This window comes from Arctopsyche grandis, chromosome 3 (assembly GCF_051622035.1).
Source record: "Arctopsyche grandis isolate Sample6627 chromosome 3, ASM5162203v2, whole genome shotgun sequence".
Taxonomy (NCBI): domain Eukaryota; kingdom Metazoa; phylum Arthropoda; class Insecta; order Trichoptera; family Hydropsychidae; genus Arctopsyche; species Arctopsyche grandis.
In genome coordinates this window covers 2,924,438-2,932,985 of record NC_135357.1, presented here as the reverse complement: position 1 = coordinate 2,932,985, position 8,548 = coordinate 2,924,438, and positions in this window count along the sequence as shown.

Here is an 8,548-nt window from a genome sequence, read left to right as displayed (position 1 = left end):
ATACACACTGTCGATAACACACAGTCCAATAATTCGATGAGTCATCCCTTGTCCAAAAGAGAGGAAGAATAGAAAGTGTCGTCCATTGTTGTTGTTCAGGCGAGAGTGAAAGTGCAACCGCAAAACACTAGGAAGTCCTACACGACTTTCGTCCACGTCTCAAAAATGTTTACATATTTATTACGAATTCAATTCACACATCCTCGCTTATTCTCGTTTCGTAACGCCATAATTACGTTTTTTATGACTAACATATCTATTCAATAATTAAAAATTCGTGCATTCGTTGCAATTGTTTATTACGTTCATGCAGTCCTTGGCACGTCTCGATGCGGAAGGCTGTACGGACGTTTCCCTTTTAACGAGCTGTATAATGATCGAACTCGTTGTAGCTGAAAAAAAAAAATCAAACTTGCACAGTAATAAATAAATACAAATACACGACAATGAATGTGATTTGTCGCTCGAGTGAGACTACTCTCAGTTTTCGATCAAGGCCGTCTTCTTGGCTATTATTACTCGATCGAAAAGAAGTTTGAGCTGATATTCAGATATGATGTTGAATGAAAATGTGCATGCATGTTAAGGCTATTAAATACATCAATTAAATCTAAGATTTTTTTATAAAAATATAATAAGAGTCATAAAAAAGCGACCGAAAATAGTTGACGCATTATCACAAGCAAAAACTTCACTTCTAATAAAAAAATTAATAATACGACTTATCAGTAATTATAAATTCAATAAATTATATTTGAATATACTGCATTTTATATAATTTAAAAATAATTTTCAATTAAAAAGCAGGTAAATTAATTCAAATTTGATTAAAGAGTAGTGCAATGAAAAGACAAAACTTTTAAGTCGCGTCGATTTTTTATAAAAAAAAATATATTTTTTTTTAATTGAAAAAGAAATTCATCGGAATATGAAATTAGACATACATTTGTCTTAAATGATAATTAAAAGTAGTCAGATTGCATGTTGGGCGAGTGATTGTTCGTGCGTGAAATATCTTTTCACGTTTTCAATACAATACGTTTCGGTCGAACGAATGCAGGAACATTTCACGTTTGTTATTAATTAATAATTAAATTAAGTGATTATAGACTTCGAGCTCGAACCTATGGCACGCCAACACGACTGATTTTAGCTATACTCACGTGTATGTATGTAAATAAAAATTGAACGCAATTCGATTTTGTCAGAAAAAAATTCGTCAACAAATATTTCGCTTTGTCAATAACCAGTTCATGGTATTTTTTTTATATTTCTAAAACATGTTTTACGTGGAAAACCAGCTGGTATTTCTAGGCTTCACCCGGTATTACTCGAATGGTTGAAACTTTTGAAAAAAACTTTTAGGACGAAATCACACAGCGGTGAATGTGGCACGTGGTTTTTTTTTCGATAGTTTTAAACATGTGACGTTCATGACACGCATGCATGGCACACGTACTTTCAAAACGACACTTTCGACCTATGTCATTGAAATTGTATGGTAGTATTTATCCTTGCTTGACAGTGATCAATACCAAAAACGACCTTTGGATCATTTTCGGTAATCACTGTCAAGCATGGATAAATACTACCATACAATTTCAACGACATAGGTCGAATGTGTCGTTTTGAAAGGACTATCCCATGCATGCGTGCCATGAACGTCACATTTCTTCTATATGTTTAAAAATATGTAAAAAAAACCACGTGACACATTCACCGCTGTCTGATTTCTCCCTTAAAGGTCTCCGAACTCCAATTCAAGTTGGTTTAATATATAAAATGAGACTGCTATATTGACAACTGTAGAGAAAATATATTGAGAACTGTATCATATATATATAAAGACGGTAATCTGTGTGTGTGTGTGTGTTAGTGTGTGTGTGTGTGTGGGTTAGTGTGTGTGTGTGTGTGTTTTTGTGTGTGTGTGTGTGTGTGTGTGTGTGTGTGTGTGTGTCCGATTGAATCGATAAAAATCGATAAATTCATTTTTCGACGAGACAACTTTGTCGCGACTCGAACCGATCACCCCAAATAGCCTGAATATGGGTCTAAATTGAGCTAATGGTCACGTGCATCACGCCAAATTCATCTTCATTTCGCCTTTTTTTTTTAAACATTAATTGAAATATTCCTTCTCGCCATATAAAAATACGTAATTATAATAATTTTATTTAGCGAGGTTTTGAACCATTTTTTTTCTTTTCATATAAAACAATTAAATATATATTTTTAATTGAAATTATTGTAATTGAAATTAATTTATATTTTAGCGATATTTGAAAAATAAAATTAATTCCAAATCGCGGGATCGAGCTGGGGTCCTTGCGCTCAGAACATTCACGCTAACCATTAGACTACGGTCTCGATAGAAAAAATGCTCTAAATTACGTACATAATATTCGATTACCCTTTACAAGTATGGGGAACCAATCATTCACGTATCTTCGGCTTTCGTCGACAATCGACTTTCGTTCGAATCGATTTCCGATTTCTTATGATCAACCATCAACCAGTATGGGGAACAATTTTTTTTTCCATTTTTTTTCATTATTTTCAGTTTTTTAATTTTTTTTAAATTTTTTTCATATTTTTCATTTTTTTCATTTTTTTGTGGCTTTGTCTTTCCGAAACCAGTCGATTCCATATCTTTAACTTTATTTTTATTTGAGTTTCAATTTCTTTTCGAAACCACCCGTTGAAATCAACGGGCCCTACACTAGTAATTACATAACAAGCAAATAAACTTTATGGGAGTATTTTTATGGGAGTCCTTCGATCCAGGGATCTATGCACTTTTAAAGCTCGTATGTGGTTTAAGTTATGCTACTTTAAAATTATATACTACATTCGGTGGTTTTAATTTGAATTCTATGTGTTACTATTGAGCTGGAAATAAATATACAGTGTACATAATATCATCTAGGAAGTCATACAAGTGGCATTTCAATGTGCTTTATACGTTTCCGCAAAACCTGAAACGAGAGTCGATTTATGCAGAATCAAAGCTCACATCTTCGACAATTTATTTCATGGGAATTTAATCGGTTGCGCTTTTTTCGAGACGGTGAAAGAGAATCGAAAAGTCGTAAGAGCCACCCGTCGACTTTCGCTCGAGCACTTTCGATTGCATCGAGTGCATCTCACACTAGAGACGTTGCAGATACACGTGTAGGTAGTGATGCATAGAGATGCAAGTGTGGTGCTGTCAGAAAGTGGCACAATCTCTCTCTTCCGTTCGGGTAACTTTCGCGAAAAGCGCCACATGCTGAACGAAAACCGAAAACGTGAAAAAAAAACCAGATAAATAAAAAGTAAAAGGTTGGGAGCGGATGTGTGAATTTTTGCTATCGGACCAGATCTACCGGTTCGGTTAAGAAATAAAAACAGTAGCAGTTAAACGATTTACATTGTATATATGTACGTAAGTTACGTAGGAAATGTTCTATCGATCTTATGTGTATATGTATTGATTTATTTCAGTCACATCTTATCGACAAGGCGAAATCATTGTAACAAGAGTTGGATTCTGAGAATATTGCATGCCAATTTTGACGAGTGTAGAATGTTGAATGTAACTTCAGCTTATGGTAAGCGTGAAGAATTACGGAAATGGTAATGAAAAGTGCATGCCTTTCTTTCTATTGTAATTCGTGTGGTTTTTTTCATACTTGTTGAAAAAGTTCATGTCCACCAACTTATAATGAAGTCTTTGCTGTGATATATTAAACTACGTATGTATGTATGTGTATTAGAAAGACAAGAATTATTTTTAAATTTTATTTGGGTTGCTTTTTGGAAGCTTCCATCTACTACAGATAAAGCCAAGTTCAAGAGTCTAAGTGAAAAAGAAACAGAATGTAAAGAAACCTTGATTTTTTCTAACACCTACCAAACACCATTATTTTTAACATCACCGAAAAAAAAGCCTAGAATATTAGAATAGATGGACTGAAAAAAAAAACCCAGAATGGAATTGAACGCACGTACCGTCACTGGAACGTGAATAGGTTGTTTTTTAAGAAGAAAAATCGTATCGAAACAAGTCAGCCGTGACACATTCGATCTCACTGTTTTATCTATTGAATTTTTTTTCCATCTCTCGTATTAGATATCGGTTTAATTTAAACTTATTTATCTAAATTCGAGAATACCTGATGCATCTGTAAATATTTAATATACGTATGTATGTATGTTATTGATTTCAATTTTGCTTTATCTGACACATAATCGCGTAATCAGAGCGTTGCGTAGATTTGAACCAATTTTTTTTTATCGTTACGTCACTTTCGCTCTCGGTTTAGTACAAAATTACTACGTCATTATGTTAATTAAAATATTGCCTGTATGAATGTGGTGATTGCCGGTTGGAAAATAGTGAAAATTGACCGTGAAAAATTCGTAATTGCAATGAACGAATGCTCTTTCACAAATTTCATATTGCACACAGTTGATTAATCGTCGTTTTGTATTTATAATGATTTTTCAACGGTAAGAAATTATAAAACCTAGTTTACATATGTGTACATATGTAAATGTGAACGTTTTTTACTTGTTTGATAACACTGAACAACAAAAAATAATGTTTTATATTTAATGGAGCGGAGACTAATCAATCCTTACTAAGTTTGAGTCAATAAATTCCAATATGGCAATAATTTTTGTTGGCTTCTTTTCGTTTATGAGATATAAGCGTTAAAAAAAGCGCCATTTTGACAGCTTTTTGGCTTTTGCAGTATTTAACTCAAAAAATTTTTTTTTTGACAAAAGTAAGTATTGGAATCAATAGTCAAGTGATTTTTCCTATTGATTGTAATTTTTTATTGTTTTAAAATATTTATAATCATTTATATAGTGAATTTTAAAAGTCAAAATATTTTTTTTCTCGAGCTATCATGCATTTATTGGATCAGTTTTATTTTTCACTACGTTTGCAAGGGTTGGTCTTTAATCTTAGTATATTTTTATTTTATCTTAACGTATTAATTTAAAAGGTAAATAATTTTAAATTACAATATGAATTATTCTAGCTCTTACATAAGACAGTGTGAGAACGTGAGCGAGTGAGATGGAGTGATAGGCTCTCAAATTTTTATCTCGCTCTTGAAATACGCATGTGGTCTATTCTTTAGCTAAATTAAAATTAAAATATTGAGATAATAACCAATCCTTATATATGTGGTTAAGTAAAAAATTAGAGATATACATAAGTTCATAATATCACGGGGAAAAAATATGTAAGAAACAAGTATATTTTTGACTTTTAAAATTATCTAGATAATTAAGTATTTTAAAACAATAAAAAATCACAATCAATAGAAAAAACATCTGGCTATTTATTCCAATACTCATTTTTGACACAGCAACACTATATTTTGAGTTAAAGACTGCAAAAGCCAAAAATCTGTATTAATTGCGCATTTTTTTAAACGCTTATTTTATTTTATTTTTACATAGATATATACCAGAAAGGATAAACCTCAATTCGCCGTCGTAGAAAATTAATTATTGCAGCATTTTTATTACATAAATCGCTGTATTCCGAAAGTTTGATGGACACGAAATTAACAATTAATTAATTAATGAATTAATCCATAGAGACATATATGGAATTAGACTTGTACATATTGTACATAAATCAAATTCAGATATTTGTGACATAGTGAGTAGGACGGTTTTTGCCAATTTGATGGACGAACCGTTTCAACAATGAAACCAGATAAACTGGCAAACTTTGATAGGAAACGAACGACTTGGAGTCACAAATATCCAAGTCTGACCATCAGTATTAAGGATTAGCACGGGATCGAACCCGGTAATCTCTCGGTGCTAAACATAAAGCCATACTGCTGGCTTATATATCTCATAAACGAGAAAAAGCCAACAAAATTCATTGTCATATTCGATATTACTGGGTCAAATTTTGTAAAGTTTGATGTCTACGCTCCGGTAAGAAAAAAAGGTGATTTTTTTTGTTGCTCAGTATAATTAATGGTTGGATGCGTTTTGCAACTTTCGACTTTTCGATATAAAATTAAAGTGCACGTGAAAAGAGTGGGAGTGAAGACCATATGAGATGACTCAACGAAGTTAAAAAAAATCTGCTTCGAGCGTTTCCAGTCATAAAAAATAAATAACAAATACAATACATAAACATACACATATAAGCCAAACTGACAACTTTTCCCTTGAAGGTTGCACAATGTTCGCATTGCGAGTTTTGCCGTTCTATAACAGGCAGACCGACGATTTTGTAAAACCTGCCAATAATTATAAAATTTACACCGACTTCCGTTCTATATTTTTTTTTACTAATTTAATACTACTTAGTGTGAAATGGATGATGAAATTAAGACATTAACGAAGTATGGTAATGGTAATGCAAAGACGATCGATACATCATATGTTAGCGAGATTTGCATATTGTGCCAAATTGAAGTACACATTGTATATAAGTAGTATATAATTGTACATAAGCCTTGATTATAACAATAAGAAACTATAGTCTTACATATGGTTTGAAAGTAGTAGCTGAAATCAACCCGAACGATCTCAATAGGCATTGGCTAGAATGTCACATATTGACGCATACAAATAATTCTGTTTTAAAAAATTGACATTAAGCCGAAATTGCAAAACAAACAAAGGATTTTCCTCGAGTGCAAAACCGGTCCTGTCTCTCTCTCGAAATACCAAATTTGGGTCACTTCTCGAGAAACGACACAACTGCTGCATGTATTCTAATGATTTAGTTTAGCAATCGTCATTGAATCGCATGTCCTTTAATTTTAATTTTGGCACTGAAGTTTTTAGAAAATTTTAAATGCTTCACACTTCAATGTATCGTTATACTATTGAGTTCATAATGCGTAGTACGTAATCGTAAATGAAGTTCGCAAGACCAAATGCACACTTGCATAACAACTGGCGCGTATTGGCTAACGTTTTTTCCTCGTAAAATGAAACCAGCAAGTCGCAAAGTCATCTTTGGTAATTATTACCACATGTGGCTCGGATTGAACCGGAAGTTTGTCATTTTTGCCTTTGTCTCGGCTGAAAAATGTGGTGTATAATAGGAAAAACTATTCTAAAGAAGTACTTTCTTCCCTGTTTTTCTATGGGATAAAAATTAGATGGTGTTAAGACTGTAATTGAGACGAGCTCAGCTAACAATGTCGTTTAGATTATGGCGAAAGTGAAAACGCAGTTATTGAGAAATTTACGAACGAAAGCGTAACAGTTAAGGAAGGTTGTGTAGTGAATATTATTTCTCCCTTCCTAGTGTTTAGTAACAGTATGTAGATGTAACTTTTCCGTATGAAGAACTTACTGAAGTGTTATAATAGAACGTAAGTCGTTTCTTCACATGTAAAGATTGCGTTGAATCGACAAGAAAATTTTGTTAGGTATAAACACAGATTAAAAAATAGGTAAAAATAGGTATAAACACAGATTACCTTAGCAGAATCTGTTTAGAGAGTCTTTAGTTAATATTATGTTTAAAATGTTTTATGAACATTTATAAGAATTGTAATCAGGTTTTTAAGCTCTTTATCCTATTATGATGTACATTAACATTACAATAATATAATACTGTAATTACTAACAACAAAAAAAAAATGCAAAAAAGAAAACGATATCAGTTATTAAAATATATATAAGATGTATTGCGGACATAATTTAGTAATCATAAAAATCATTTGAAATTCAAAAATCAAGTATGCAATTATAGTAAGGAGCAGGGCAAGCTCAAAGAGACGGCTCAGTATCATCATTTTTTTTTTGATTATAAAGTTGAACAGAAAATGGCTTTTTTTGAACTTTTTTATATTCAACTTAATTGTTCTACTTTAAGTAACAATACTAACTATAAAATATTATAATTTACGTGAAACGCAGGAAGTTGACGGTCAAATATCAACTACGTACGAATAAAACTTGTTAAAACTAATAAACTATTGTCGGCACAATTATTTATTCAGAATTATAATTTAATAAAATACTGCTGAAACGTGACGTTAAACGAAACATTGAAGGTTTGTTATTATTTGAAATATTTTTTCATAGTATTTGATACATATTGTAAAAAAATATAATACGTAAATATTATGTGATACATATTGTAAAAAAATAAAATACAATTAAAACAGTTTCTAAAATGCATATGTAACAAATTAAGATGTTCTTTCTACAATTATTGTTTTATTCATTTCAATTAATTTGTACATATATTGTATATAAACGTGTCTATTTTGAATAAAAATTTGTAAGTTTAATATATTTTTTTCACAATAGTAATAATGTTAATAAACTCAAGTTAAGTTATTGCACAGGTATGACAGTGGTAAGCGTATAATGCTTTCCAAATGAGTGGTTACGGGTTCAATCCCTGGCCCGGTGCTGTTGTCAAGACCTTGGGTATGTGACTCTAGGTCGATCGTTTCATATTAGAGTTTCCCAATTTATCTCATTTCATTGAATCGGTTACAACAAACTGACAACCTTGTCTTGTTTCTTGCAAAATTCGAGTTTAAAGCATATCAAATTC